Below are 14672 nucleotides of genomic sequence, written 5' to 3' on the forward strand. Positions count from 1 at the left end.
GGAAGAAAATCTGAGTCATTCTACCATCAGAGTTTTCCACCCAGTGGAAAACTTACTGATCCTCTTGGATTTGGTCAGTTTAGGGACATGACAGGATACTCTACAGGTGGCAAAGTTAAGCATTCAAAGCATTTCTCTAGCTAGGCACAAATCAATACCTCTGAATGTCTAGCATCCCTTATCACATAATTATCCATCCAAAGGTTCCCAAGCAAATGTTCCTTCTTTTAAATTTTTTTTACATTGATACTCATTAAAGACCTTTGAAAGAAGGACACTTTTTATTGTGTTAAGACACTAATCTCTGGTTAAGATTGTGTGTGAGAGAGAGAAAGAGAAAGAGTCAGAGCGAGAGTGAGAGAAATAGAGAGAGAGATAAATGTGTGTGTGTGTTGGGGGGCATTTGTGATACATAATCAAATGATAAGTTTACAAGAGAGATTTATCACAGATCATCTGTATTTTTCATAATTCCTTGAATGGTGGCTGAAGGTAAAGGATGTCCTTGTTCTGTATTTCATCTTTGGCCACCAATATAATAGCATCAGTTTTCACATTGCTTTTGAACACTAATCATACTACAGTAAAAGATGAAAATTCATTGAATGTTTTCTCTAAGAATAAAATTCTCTTACACTAGCAAGAATTTTGTCAATAATTTTCACTAGTGTCTGTCACCAGCCAGAATTTTGTCAATGATTTTCCAAAATCAGATTCCACAATTTGACCTTCTATATGACACTCACCCACCAAAACCTTCAAGAAGGGATAATGTTAAGATTGAGACATAGGGCATAATGAAAAATTTTAAAAACTGAATGATTTCTTCTTGACAGTTGTAGAAATTGGAGAAAGCCCACATTTTTCTCTTTATCAATTAAAATATGCTTTTAATGACAGTAAGGATTATGAGAATATTATGGACAATTGTGTGTCAAAAAATTTGATAACCTAGATGAAATGGATAAATTCCTAACAGTACATAAATTAACGAATATGACTCAATAAGAAATAGAAAATCTCATAGTCCTATAATAATCACATAGCCTGAACCAATAATCAAAAGTTCCCCAACAAAGAAAAGCCCAGGATCAGATGGTCTCACTGGAGAACTCTATTAAACTTTTAAAAAAGAATTAACAGAAATCCTTTTCAAATTATTCCAAAAATAGAAGAGGGGGATATGCTTCTTAAATGAATATAGAAGGCCAGCATTATCCTGATAATAAATCTAGACAGAGACTTATAAAAGAAAAAAGGAAATTACAAACCAATATCCATTATGAATATACATACAAAAAGTAAATTAATAAATGATCCCGTTTACAGCATCATCTAAAAGAACAAAACATCTCAGAATAAATTTAACCAAAGAGGTAAACAATTATACACTAAAAACTACAAAATGCTGTGAAAGAAGTTAAAGGAAACTTAAATAAATGGAAAGATTGGAAGACTTAATATTGTTATGATTCCAGTACTACTCATAGTGAATAAAACTGAGAGTCCAGAAATAACAATGGAATAAAGTTAATAGTACAGAAATAAACCCATATATTTCTGGACAATTGATTTTCCACAGGGTTCCAAGTATATTCAATGGAGAAAGAATAGTCTCTTCAACAAATCGTGCTGGGACAACCGGATTTCCACAGGCAAAAGAACAAAGTTGGGCCCTTGTTTCACACTGTATAAAAAATTAATTCAAAATTGATTAATGACTTAAATATAAGATCAAAACCATAAAACTCTTAGAAGAAAACATAAAGGTAGGTTTTCCCAGTCTTGTATTTGGCATTGGATTGTTTGGTATCGTGCCAAAAGTAGCAGCAACAAAAGGTATGACACACAAATTGGACGTCATCAAAATTAAGAATTTTGTGCATCAAAGGACATTATCAAGAAAGTGAAAAAATAACTTACAGAATAAGGGAAGTATATGCAAATCATATATCTAATAGGGCTTTACTATTCAGATTATATAAAGAATACCTACAATGCAACAATAAAAAAAGAAAAGAACTAAAAATTTGGTGAAGGACTTGAATAAACATTTCTCCAAAGAAGATATACAATGGACAATAACCACATGACAAGATGTTTAACACTGTTAGTCATTAAGGAAATGCAAATCAAAATCACAGTGAGATACCCCTTCATATCTACCAGTATGACTATAATTAGAAAAAAAAGGGAAAATAAAAAGTGTTGATGAGGGTGTGGAGAAATTTGAACCCTCTGACACTGATTATGGGAATGTAAAGTGGCGCAGCCTATGTAGAAGATAGTTTAGCAGCTTCTAAAGAATTAAACGTAGAATGATCATATAACCCAGCAGTTCCTCTCCTAGGTATATACCCCAAATAATTGAAAGCAAAGTTTCAAACTGATACCTGTATACCAATGTTGATTATCCACAATAGCTAAAAGGTAGAAACAAACCAAATGTCCACCAACAGATAAATGAATAAACAAAATGTGGCATATACATACATTATTCAGCCACAGAAAGGGTTGAAGTTCTGACACATACTACGACATTGATGAACCTTGAAAACATTATGCTAAGTGAAATGAGCCAGACACAAATGGGCAAATATTGTATAATTCCACTTATATGAAGTATGTAGGATAGGGAAATTCACAGAGATAGAAAATAAATTAGAAATTACCAGAGGCTAGAGAAAGAAGAGAATGAAGATGATTGCTTAATGGGTTTCTGAGTTGAGAGTTTCTGTTTTGGTGATGAAGATTTTTAGAAATAGCGATGATGGTTGCACAACATTAAAAATGTAATCAAAACCACTAAATTGGACATAAAAATGGTTAAAATGACAAACTTTATTTTATGTATGTTCTACCACAGTAAACAAAGGTAAAAAGATAGAAAAGTAAAGCAGAACAGGTGAGGTTCTGGTCTTAATAAGTCAATATGCTATTCTAACTAATGTTGATTTTATCTTGTTTACTTTATTCTGGTTAATTTAAATTTGAAAACAGCAAAATCAGATTTACATTTTACAAAAATATTCTGGAAACAGAAAATCAGAGATTAGAAGAATAAATTAAAAATATTATTCAACTATATGCTGTCTAAAAGAGACATGTTTTATATTCAAAGACACAAGTACATTGAAATTAAAAGGACGTAAGGTTATGCAAACAGTAACCAAAAGAGAGCTGGAGTGGCTATATTAATACAGACAAAATAGACTTTAAGATGAAAATTGTTACTAGAGGCAGACATTTTAGAGTGATAAGAGATTATATAACATATAATTATATAATTATATAATTATAAAACATATAATTATAGATGTATATGCACCTTACAATAGAGATTTAAAATATATGAAACAAAAATGGAAAGAATTGAAAAGGAAAATAGACAATTCAACAATAATTGGAGATTTCAATACCCCCTTTTTCAATCATGGTTAGAACAACTAGGCAAAAATTAACAAGATTCAGCACTAAAAACCAGCTAGAACGATAAGACGTAAGAATAACCATATCCCAAAGCAGCAGAACACACATTCGTCTCAGGTGCACCTGGGACATTCTCTCTCCTAAATTATAAAGTAGGTCATAAAATAAGACTCAATAAATAGAAAGGATTGAAATCATGTTTTTCGACCAAGTGGAATGAAATTACGAACCAATTACAGAAGGAAATTTGGAAAATTCCTGCTATAGTCTGAATGTTTGTGTCCCTGCAAATTTTGTATGTTCAAATTCTAAGCCCCAAAGGTGATGGTAGGTGGGGCCTTTGGGAGGTGCTTAAATTATAAGAGGAAACCTTCATGAATGAAGTTAGTTCCCTATAAAAGAAGATACAGAGAGATCCCTAGCCCTTCCACCATGTGAGAATACAATAAGAAATTGGAACAGAGGCCTTACTTGGCTATTCTGGCACACTGATCTCAGACTTCCAGCCTCCAAAACTGTGGGAAATAAATTTCTTTTGTTTATAAGTTACCCAGTCTGTGGTATTTTGTTATAGCAGTCCAAATTGAACTAAGACATTCCAAATATGTGGAAATTAAAAACATACTCCTAAATAATCAATGGGTCAAAGCAGAAATCAAAGAAAAATTAGAAAATACTGTGAGATGAATGAAAATGGAATTAAAACATCCTAAAACTTAAGGGATATACCTAAAACAGTGTGTAGAGAAACATTTATAGTGGTAAATGCCTATACTAAGAAAGAAAAATAACTCGAATCAATAATGTAACAATTCTTGTTAAGAAGCTAATAAAAGAAGAATCCCTAACCAAAATGAGCAGAAGGAAGTAAATAATGAAGATTAGAATGGAAATAAATAAAATAGAGAATGAAAAAAAAAAAGCCCCAATGAAATAAAAGATAGTTCTCTGAAAATATTAACAGAAGTGACAAAGCTTTAGCTAGACTGAGCAGGAAATGAAAGGAGACTCAAATTACTTAAATCAAGAATGAAAAGGGGAAATATCACTACTGAATTTACAGGCACCACACAGGTTTATCAGGGAATACTATGAGCAACTGTATGCCAGCAGATTACATGACCTAGATGAAATGGACTGCTAGAAAGACACAAACTAATGAACTGACTCAAGAAGGAATAGAAAATATAAATAAACTAATAACAAATAAAGAAAATGAATTAGTAATCAAGTCACTGCTGCAAAGAAAAACCCCAGCCCAAATGGCTTCATTAGTGAGTTCTATCAAATGTTTAGAAAGAAGTAGTATTAATCCTTCACAAACAATGGCAAAAATTAAAAATAAAAGTAGAGCAAACACTTCCCAACTGATTCTATGGGGCCACTGATACCCTAATTCCAATACCAGACAAAGATATCATAAAGAAAAAAACTACACACTAAAATACCTTAAGACTACAGACACAAAAATTCTCAAACAAACAAACAAACAAACTAGTAAGCTAAATGGAGCAATATACAAAAAAGGATTGATTATCCATTATGACCAAGTAGAATTTATCCCAGGAATACAAACATGGTTTAACATTTAAAAAGTCAACATAATATAATATATCAAGAGAATAAAGGGCAAGAAACACATAAGCATCTCAATAGACACCGGGAAAGCATTTGACAGAATCCAACAGTCAAAAAACTAAAAACAATGTAAATACTCCACAAAATATAACTAGAAGAGACTTGCTAAATCTGATAAAGGACATCTACTAAAACCCAAAGCCAACATAATACTTAATGGTGAAAGACTGAACGCTTTACCTTTAAGTTCAGGACAAATCAAGGACGTCCATTTTCACCACTTCTATGCAACACTGTAGTACAGGTTCTAGCCAAGTCAATTTGGCAAGAAAAATAAATAAATAAATATTTTTATTGAAAGGAAGAAATAAAACTCTATTAGTGTATGACATGATATTAGACAGAAAATCTTAATGAAGACACACAAAAATGTCTCTTAGAACTAAAATATAAATTCAGTATGATTTCAAGACACAAGATGAATATGCCAAAATAATGTATTTCTGTACTCTTTCAATGAAAAATCCAAAAATGAAATAATGGAAACAATTTCATTTACAACATTAAAAAGAAAAAAGGAATTTAGGAATGAATTTAACAAAAGAAGAAGACTTGTGCATTGAAAAGTAAAAAATATTGTTGAAAGTAGTTAAAGATGACCTAAATAAAAGATGACATCCCATGTTCATGTATCAGAAGATTAATATTGTTAAAATGGCAAAACTCCCAAATTAATCTGTGAATGCAATGCATTCTCTGTCAAAATCCAAGCTTCTTTTTTCAGAAATTAACAATGTTATACTAAGATTAATAAGGAATGCAAGAGACCCACAATAGTCAAAATAATCTTGAAAAAGAACAAAGTTGGAAGCCCCTCAATTCCTGGTTTCAAAACTTACTACAGAGCTATATTAATCAAGAAATTGTAGAATTATCATAATGATAGACATATAGTTAACTGAAATATAATTGAGAATCCAGAAATAAACTCATTTATTTACATTCAACCATATTTTTTTTGGTAAGGTTATCAAAGAAAGGAAAAGAGGGACTTCCCTGGTGGTACAGTGGTTAAGAATGTGCCTGCCAATGCAGGGTACACGGGTTTGAGCCCTGGTGCAGGAAGATCCCACATGCTGTGGAGCAACTAAGCCTGTGCACCACAACTACTGAGCCTGTGCTCTAGAGCCTGTGAGACACAACTACTGAGCCCACGCACCGCAACTACTGAAACCCGCGAGCCTAGAGCCCGTGCTCCGCAGCAAGAGAAGCCACCGCAATGAGAAACCTGCACACCGCAACAAAGAGTAGCCTCCTCTAGCCACAACTAGAGAAAGCCTGCGTGCAGCAACAAAGACCCAGAACAGCCAAAAAATTAAAAAAAAAAAAAAAAAAGAAAAGAAAGGAAAAGAAATCTTTTCAATAAATGGTGCTTGGAGCAGTGAATATCCACATTCACAATAATGAAGTTGGACAGCTACTTTACACCATAAGGTGTAGTTAGGTATAATGACACAATAGAAGTTACATTTTTACAAATGTATGCACAATTTTGATAGCAAATACAATAAATATATTGGCAGCAAGATTTTTAAAAATTATTCTAATTAAGAAAATGTAATAGTTCACTTAAAAGAATTTACAAGACCATAAAAGGATACAAAGTAAAAATCAAAACACCTTTTTACTTCTCTCCCACAGCCTGCCCAGGAGTCAACCACTAAAACCAGCTTCGTGTGTGTAGGTTTGCATATGTGTGCATTTATGGATCCTTCCAAAGAAATTCTGTAAATGTAAAAGAAATTTTGGGGGCTTCCCTGGTGGCGCAGTGGTAGAGAGTCCGCCTGCCGATGCAGGGGACACGGGTTCGTGCCCCGGTCTGGGAGTATCCCACATGCCACGGAGCAGCTAGGCCCGTGAGCCATGGTCGCTGAGCTTGCGTGTCCGGAGCCTGTGCTCCACACGGAAGAGGCCTCAACAGTGACAGGCCCGCGTACAGCAAAAAAGAAAAAAAGAATTGTTATATTCAAATGTCTGCACTTAGCATGTAGTATTCTGGAACTTGCTTTCTACTCTCCACCGCCCATCAAATGAACACTGCACATTAACAAACCTTACATACTTATGAAATGTTATAATTTTATGCTATTTAATTATTTTATATCATATATAAATTATGATTCTCCTTGAATGTTTGCGACAAAATTATTCTAACAAGACTTCCTTTGATGTGTGTTTATGTTTCCAAATAAAGTAGTAATACTTTTAAATTTAAAAATGCATTATCATTAATGGTAAGAGAAAAATTGTGGTAATAATGTCTTAATAGCCTTTTCTAAATCTACTTCTCTTTCAAGATAACATCCTGCTACCTGCTGCATTGAAAATGTCATTGGCATAACTTGAAATTCTGTATTTTGTGGTTCCTTTATTTTGAGATTTTTAAAAAATAATTTGATCATTGTCTCTTGAACAAATAAATTAGATTTTCCAAATCCTATAATTTCCACCTTACTTACTTTCACTGAAATGCTTAAACACTCTTAGTCTCTGGGAATTTTCATTTGCTAAATTATTTATTATTTTTTTGTTCTCCTGCTTTCTTTCCTTCTTCATTTTGCAATCTCCAAACTCTCTTAAACTCTTTTATTCCCTATAATTATTCCTTCCTTTCTCATTAAGACTTCTTATTTTTTAATTTGGGTCAAAATTATGCCTAAAATGGATTTCATTGAATATCAAAAGCCTCAAAGAGTAAAACAAATAAAAATAAGCAAACTGTTCACCATTTATAGTTCTGATGGAAGGGAAAAGGTCAAAGGAAATGGAAAACATGAAACCAGCACACTTGCAGGCTGAAATTCGTGTAATGACTATGTCAGGTCTCTCGTTTCATTTACATGTGGAAATTATGTTTTAGTTCCACACAATACTGAGTAGAATCTGCAAACAAAGTACAGAGATGCCCAGTAACAAATATATGATTGTTATGTTTAATTTGCTTGTATATATTCTCTAGTGTTCTTTGTCCTCCAATAATCTTAAATTCAGGTCAAGATTTTGTAAGAACAGTTATGGGTTTTACAATGTACTAGCTGAGTTATTCCTAATGTCCTAACAGTGACTTAAATGAAACATATTTGGATAACCAACATAAAGTATTTACAATGTGTGAAAAGACTAGTTACCTAGGTTAACTTGGCTTTATTAAAATGATGGCATTTAAGTCAATGTACACAATGAATTAAAGTTGCTGAATATATATATCCATGACATTGGATGATTTTTTTGGAAAGAAATCTGAACATTTATTAAGCTTTTACTGTATGGTTAAAAATTATACCCTCTTCGATCACTGCACACTCTTTTTCCTGTTATTAAATAAGAAAGCTCACTCAAACTTACAGTGGAGACTTGCCTTTTAAATGATTTGTTTTTTTTCCCTTCGGTACGCGGGCCTCTCACTGTTGTGGCCTCTCCCATTGCGGAGCACAAGCTCCGGAGGCGCAGGCTCAGCGGCCATGGCTCACGGGCCCAGCTGCTCCGCGGCATGTGGGATCCTCCCGGACCGGGGCACGAACCCGTGTCCCCTGCATCGGCAGGCGGACTCTCAACCACTGCGCCACCAGGGAAGACCCTAAATGATTGCTTTTAAGAATAGTTGCATTACTTCTCGGCCTTTTGGCTAAGATCATGTGTGAAAAATAGTTGTGTTTTGTTTTTACACTTAACTGCTAGTTTTAAAGTTATTCATTCCTTGAATTAAAAAGAACAAAAAACTGAATGAAATTATAAAATTTTCAGCCAATATTTTCAAACTTTTGGTAGTATGAATTACAAAACGTATATCACAAATGTGCCTATTATGATTGATCACTGGATGTTACACAGCATCTTTCTATAGGTAATAAGGAGTTTATTGACACAAAGGGAAAGGTTTTTAAAGAGATATTTTAAAGTAAAATCAAGTAACAAAACATGAAACTGGCAAAGAAAATAGATTTATTAGGACCAAAAAGTCCTTAAAGCCTGTCAGAGATATTAAGTTGCCTTTAAACCTGTTTAAAGAGCCCACTGTGATTCTTCAGCTACCCACTTCCAAATCAATCAGGGGAGAAGAACTCACCAATACCATTTGAATAAATACTGCTCTGCCTTCACCACCACATAGACACATTTTATGTATAAATATTTGCGTTACTTTAAATTGCAAATAATTGGAAAATAATTAAATAGCCAATGATTTAAAAGTAACAGTTGAATTAAGATCTATTCAAATATTGCAATATTTTCTAGCTATTGAATATGTGTTGAAAAATATTTAATGTCCCTGAAAGTATTTTAAATGGTGTTATATCAATAAGTAAAGGAAACACACAAAATATAAATTCTGAATGAGTCTAGAAAGCCAATAAAAAATGAAAATATTTGCATTGGTTAACTCCCCTCAAAAGTATTGGTGATTTTATTTTTTACTTTTTTAAAATAAAAGCAGCCTGTATTAATGTTTATTGTTTTCCTATAAAATTTAATGTATTAATAAAAATGTTTCATTCATTGATAAAACACACTATCTAGATATATTGATGAGCCTAAAGAAAACATGTACTTCTTTGCAGAGTTTTTTCCTAGGGAAAATATATCTAAATAGGGAACATTGAGCAATAGATATGTAAAATCTTAGGCTTGATCTGGACTTGAACGTTTTGTCAGGTACTTCACCATTTCCCCAGTCATTCACCTAATATTGTTATAAAGGAGATAGAATGATCAAAAGAGAAGAATGATCATACCTTCTTTTCCTCCTTAGCACCCAACATTGTTTTTTAGAAATAAAATAGATATTTCTCCCTTCACCCCTATTTATTTATGCATTCAATTATTTATAGTTATATAATATGGACTCATAGATATTGATTTTAAACTCTGGGTGATTTTCAGTATTAGTTTGTTGCTCAAATTGTTTCAGTTTGGGCCACTGGGAGCTCTTTCAGTAGGCTCCATCTTACCTGCATGTCTCTGACCTATCTTCATCCTTGTCTTGATGTTTTCACTTGTTTGTTTTGTTTTCTAGCACTATCCTTATTTCAGGTACCACAAGATGTTCCCAGCTTATTATCTATATCTGCTACTTCACTTCTAGAGTCAGTCATTTCTCCAGAGTTCTAGTTCCTTTTATTGGCGAATGCAGTTAGGAACCGTGTTCTAGGTACTAAGTTTACACATTGTCATTGGAGTGTTGATGTTTCTAGACCATCTCAGCTGACAGAGCAAGAAAATATAAGTGTGTTTACTAGTCCATGTATATGTGCATGTCTGTATTTTTATATGTATCCATCAGCATCTATATTAAGCAAAACATGAGTTCATACTGATGTATCCAATTGTAATCAATTACCACATGGAGCATATCACCTTAGTTATCTGTAACCTCCCACTCCAAAACTAAAAAATCTGCCTCCCTCTCTCTGCCAACCATTTACATACTTGTTCAATTCCATTATATTTCTATAACGGTATGAGAATTTTTAACCCATACCCGTGTGAAAATAACTTCTTCAACTAGAGTATAGTGTTTATGTACAGTTTTGCTTTAGTATTAAAGACTCCATTCCACTTATTTCCAAAGTTATTTAGATCACCACTTCCCCCCACCAACCCCTTTCAGAGATTGTTTTGTACTTCTGTAATGCAGTTAGAATGTTTTTAATTTTTTGGTTACAGACTGCATTTGCTGTATTTCTTCTTGTGATCTCCTTACCTCCTATATAATCTTTCTAATTGTGTACATTAAGATTTATTTTTTGTTCTGTAAAGTTCCATGGGCCTTGAAAAACTCATAGTGCATGTGTCCAACATTTCAATATCATACAGAATTACTTTACCACCCTAAAGAGTCCCCTGTGCTTCATCTACTTAAAACCGCCTTCCCTCTCACCCACACCTACTGAACCCCTGGCAAACACTAGACTTGTTTACTATCTCTAAAGTGTTTATCTTTTCTATAATGACATATAAGTATAACCATACAGTATGTAACATTTTCAGACTGGATTATTTCACTAAGTAATACACATTTAAAATTCATCCACATCTTTGCATGGCTTGATAGCTCATTCCTTTTTATCACTGAATAGTATTTCTTCATATGGATGTGCTACAGTTTGTTTATACTAGTTTGCTTGTTAAAGTACATCTTGATTGCTACAATTTTTGATGGTAATGAATAAAGCCACTATAAACATATCTTTGTTAAGAAGCAGCCAAACTGTCTTCCAAAGTGCCATTTACATTTCCATCAGAAAGGAATGAGAATTTTAGTTTCTCAGCATCCCTTAGACCCAGGGTTTTTTCTTTCTTTCTTTTTTTTTTTTTTTTTTGGAAGGTCGGGGGACCCAAGGGCCTCTGCAACCAAATATCATCACATTGGGGATTAATTTCCAATATATGAATTTTGTGGGAACAAAAATATTCAGCCTGTAACAGTATATTTAGACCATTTACATTTAAAGTAACTATTGATATATTTGGATTAATATCCACCATGTGTAACGGGTTTTATTTCCTGTATTTGCCATATATTTCATTTCTGCTCTTTTTCTGCCTTTTCTGTTTATAATAATGTTATAAACATCTTAGGTTGGCATGAGCCATGGTGTCAACATGCTTAGCCCCCTCTGTAACTGCTTCCCTTTAGTTCAGTGGACAGAGTTCCCAAGGCAAAAGATACCTTGTGACTTGGCTTGGGTCTGGGTTCCCCACTCTTGTTCTTCCCCCATCGTGAGAGCCAGGCCAAGCCTGTAGGGGTCCCAGGTCCTGCAGGATGGGATCTGTAGTCAAAGGATAGGTGAGGAGCTCTGGGCGTGTCCTGCCCCCACTGCCTCCATCTCATCTCTTCCCCAACTTGCCTCTGTAGTTCCAGAAAACTCTTAGCATCTGGCAAAGGGGTACCCAGTTCTTTCCCTATTGGCTTTGCTGTTCCCCCGCCTCCTTTTTGTGCTTTTCTGTCACCGGTTTAGCCACTGTTTAAGTTGTATATATTGTTCTGAGGTGCCTAAGATTCTTATCTTAATTCTGTTTTTTCTGTTCACGATTAAGCATTATATATTATTCCATTTTATCACCTCACTTAGCATTTATATTCTTTTAAAATTTATTTTAATGGTTGCTATAAGATTTATGCTATACATTTTAAACTAATTTAAGTCTACCTTCAAACGGCACTACATATACCACTTCACTTGTGATGCCAGGGGGTTATGGGAGTATTCTTAATCTCTCCATCCTACCTGTGTCACATTACTACATTCATTTCACTTACCATAAAGCTACAAATACCAAAGCTATTATTATTATTGCTTCAAACAATTATCCTTCATATAAGTTAAGAATAAGAAACATAAATGTTTTAAATTTACCCTCATTTATTCCTTCTCTAACACCTTTCCTTTTCGTTACATAAATCTGTTTTCTGATGCACCTCATTTTCCTTCCGCCTGAAAAATATCTTTTAATATATATTTGTGGGTCAGATCTGCTGATGACAGATTCCCTGCATTTTTGTTTCTCTGATAAAGTCTTGATTTCTCCTTTACTATTTTTGATGGATAATTTCACTGAATATAGAATTCTAAGATGGTGCTTTTTTTTCCTGTCAATACTCTAAATGTTTCTCTTCTTTCTGCATCCTTCCATATTTTCTGATAATGTGTGCACTGTAATCTTATCCTTCTTTCTTGCTAAATAAGATTATTGTTGTCTCCTCTTCCTTCTTTGAGGATTTTCTCTCATATTTTGGTTTTCTGCAGTTTGAATATGTTGTGCCTAGGGTTTTGTGAGGGATTTGTTTTGTTCAGAGTTTATCATTCTTAGTATTCTAAGTTAATTTGATATCCTGTTGGTGTCTGGCATTAATTTTGGAAAGTCTTCAGTCACTATTACTTCAAATATTTCTTCAGCTCTGTCTTCTCTTTCTTCTCCTTTTGGTATTCCAATTATGCATTTGTTATACTTTTTTGGTATTGTTCTACAGGTCTTTCATGTTCTGCTCTGGGTTTTTGTTATTCTTTTCTCTCTTTTTAAAATAATTCTGTTTTCTCTTTGTTTTTCAATTTGGGAAGTTCCTATTGACCTATCTCTTCCCCCCCTCTGGATAAAGCTCTAGCTTATTTCTGGAGTATACTGTTTTTTTGAAAACGCTCTAGATCTATGTCGCAGTAATTACTCTTCCCTTATCTTTGCCAGAACCATGGGACTCTTCCCAGCTCTTCATAGTGAGAATTTAATAGAGCCCTTGGAGGTAAAGCCATGAAAGCAGGGAGGGGCTCCTCTAAGAGTGAAGTCCACTGAGAGTTTCTCACTATCATCAGTAGCACACTCAGTGTCCATCATTTTGTCAAAATTACTATTTAAATGTTCCCACCTGTTCATAGGTCTATCAACTTATTTTCCAGATAACCATATATTGGCTGTGTCTCTCTGGATTTTAGGGTGGTGGTTTGCCCTGCAAACTCAGTTCTCTGATGGGTCTAACATAAATTGTTAAATTTTAGTTTTCCAGCTTTTTTCTTCTTGTGGAGATGGAAATTATGTCTTTTAATCTTTACATATCAGAGCTGAAAACAGAGTCTTCTGCAAATTTAGTTTTGATAATCTATTAATCTTACTATATTCACCATGTCCATTTTGAAAATTCTATTTAACTTCTCATCAAGTTGCTAATTAGCTAAAGAAATATTAACCATGAAATGGATATGAAATTAATTACCCTCCAATGTCCCTGAGATGCCCATCTGCTTAATATTTTTCCCTTTAACTCAGAATAATGAGGAAGAGAAATCAATTTCTATTTCTGTAGGAGTTGTTATTAGTTGTCTTGAGTTGGACAATTGCTATGTATTGACTCACCAACTTCCAGCTTCACTTCAATATTAAACACCAGTATGATATATGTCTTCTCTATACCCAACCTTGAATATCAGTACTTTCATTTTTTCCAGTATATTTCTGAATGAAAAGATCCACTTCAACTTTTATTCCTTAGTTGGTAACACTGACCCATAACAGATAAGTTATCTCCTAGCACATTTCTTGATCACAATTTCAAATCTAACAGGGCAGAACTCTTTATTATTCCTCTCTAAGCTCTCTTTTTTCCTTCTAAGCATTTTAGCAAGATGACACTTCCATGTGATTGCAACAGCCCCTTATATATATGCATTCCCAACAAAATCTTTGTATCAGGAACTTGTGTTATCTTCTTTATTAGACCCTCAACTATGTCATTTGATGTTGATTGCACTTGGTTCACTCACTTTAATATTACTGTTATTTGGTAGTTTGTATGCCATTGGAATGCAGCCTAAAGAGAGGATACTTTTCTCTTCTTGCAAATGTACTGCATTAAAAACTATAAACCAGATTCACAGCTTGCTATTTTATTTTTGGAGTGAGATCTAAATAACAGCACCTTTTTTTCCTGCTTAAAATTAGAACCATTTGAGAAATTTGACTCATGTGAAAAGATGCTCAACATCACTAATCATCAGGAAAATGCAAATCGAAACCACAATGAGATACCAACTCACACCTGTCAGAATGGCTATCATCAAAAGGACAACAAATAACAAGCATGATTTACATTCTTAACATGCTGTAGGTATAAA

Source organism: Pseudorca crassidens, chromosome 5, assembly GCF_039906515.1.
Source record: "Pseudorca crassidens isolate mPseCra1 chromosome 5, mPseCra1.hap1, whole genome shotgun sequence".
In the NCBI taxonomy this organism is placed as follows: domain Eukaryota; kingdom Metazoa; phylum Chordata; class Mammalia; order Artiodactyla; family Delphinidae; genus Pseudorca; species Pseudorca crassidens.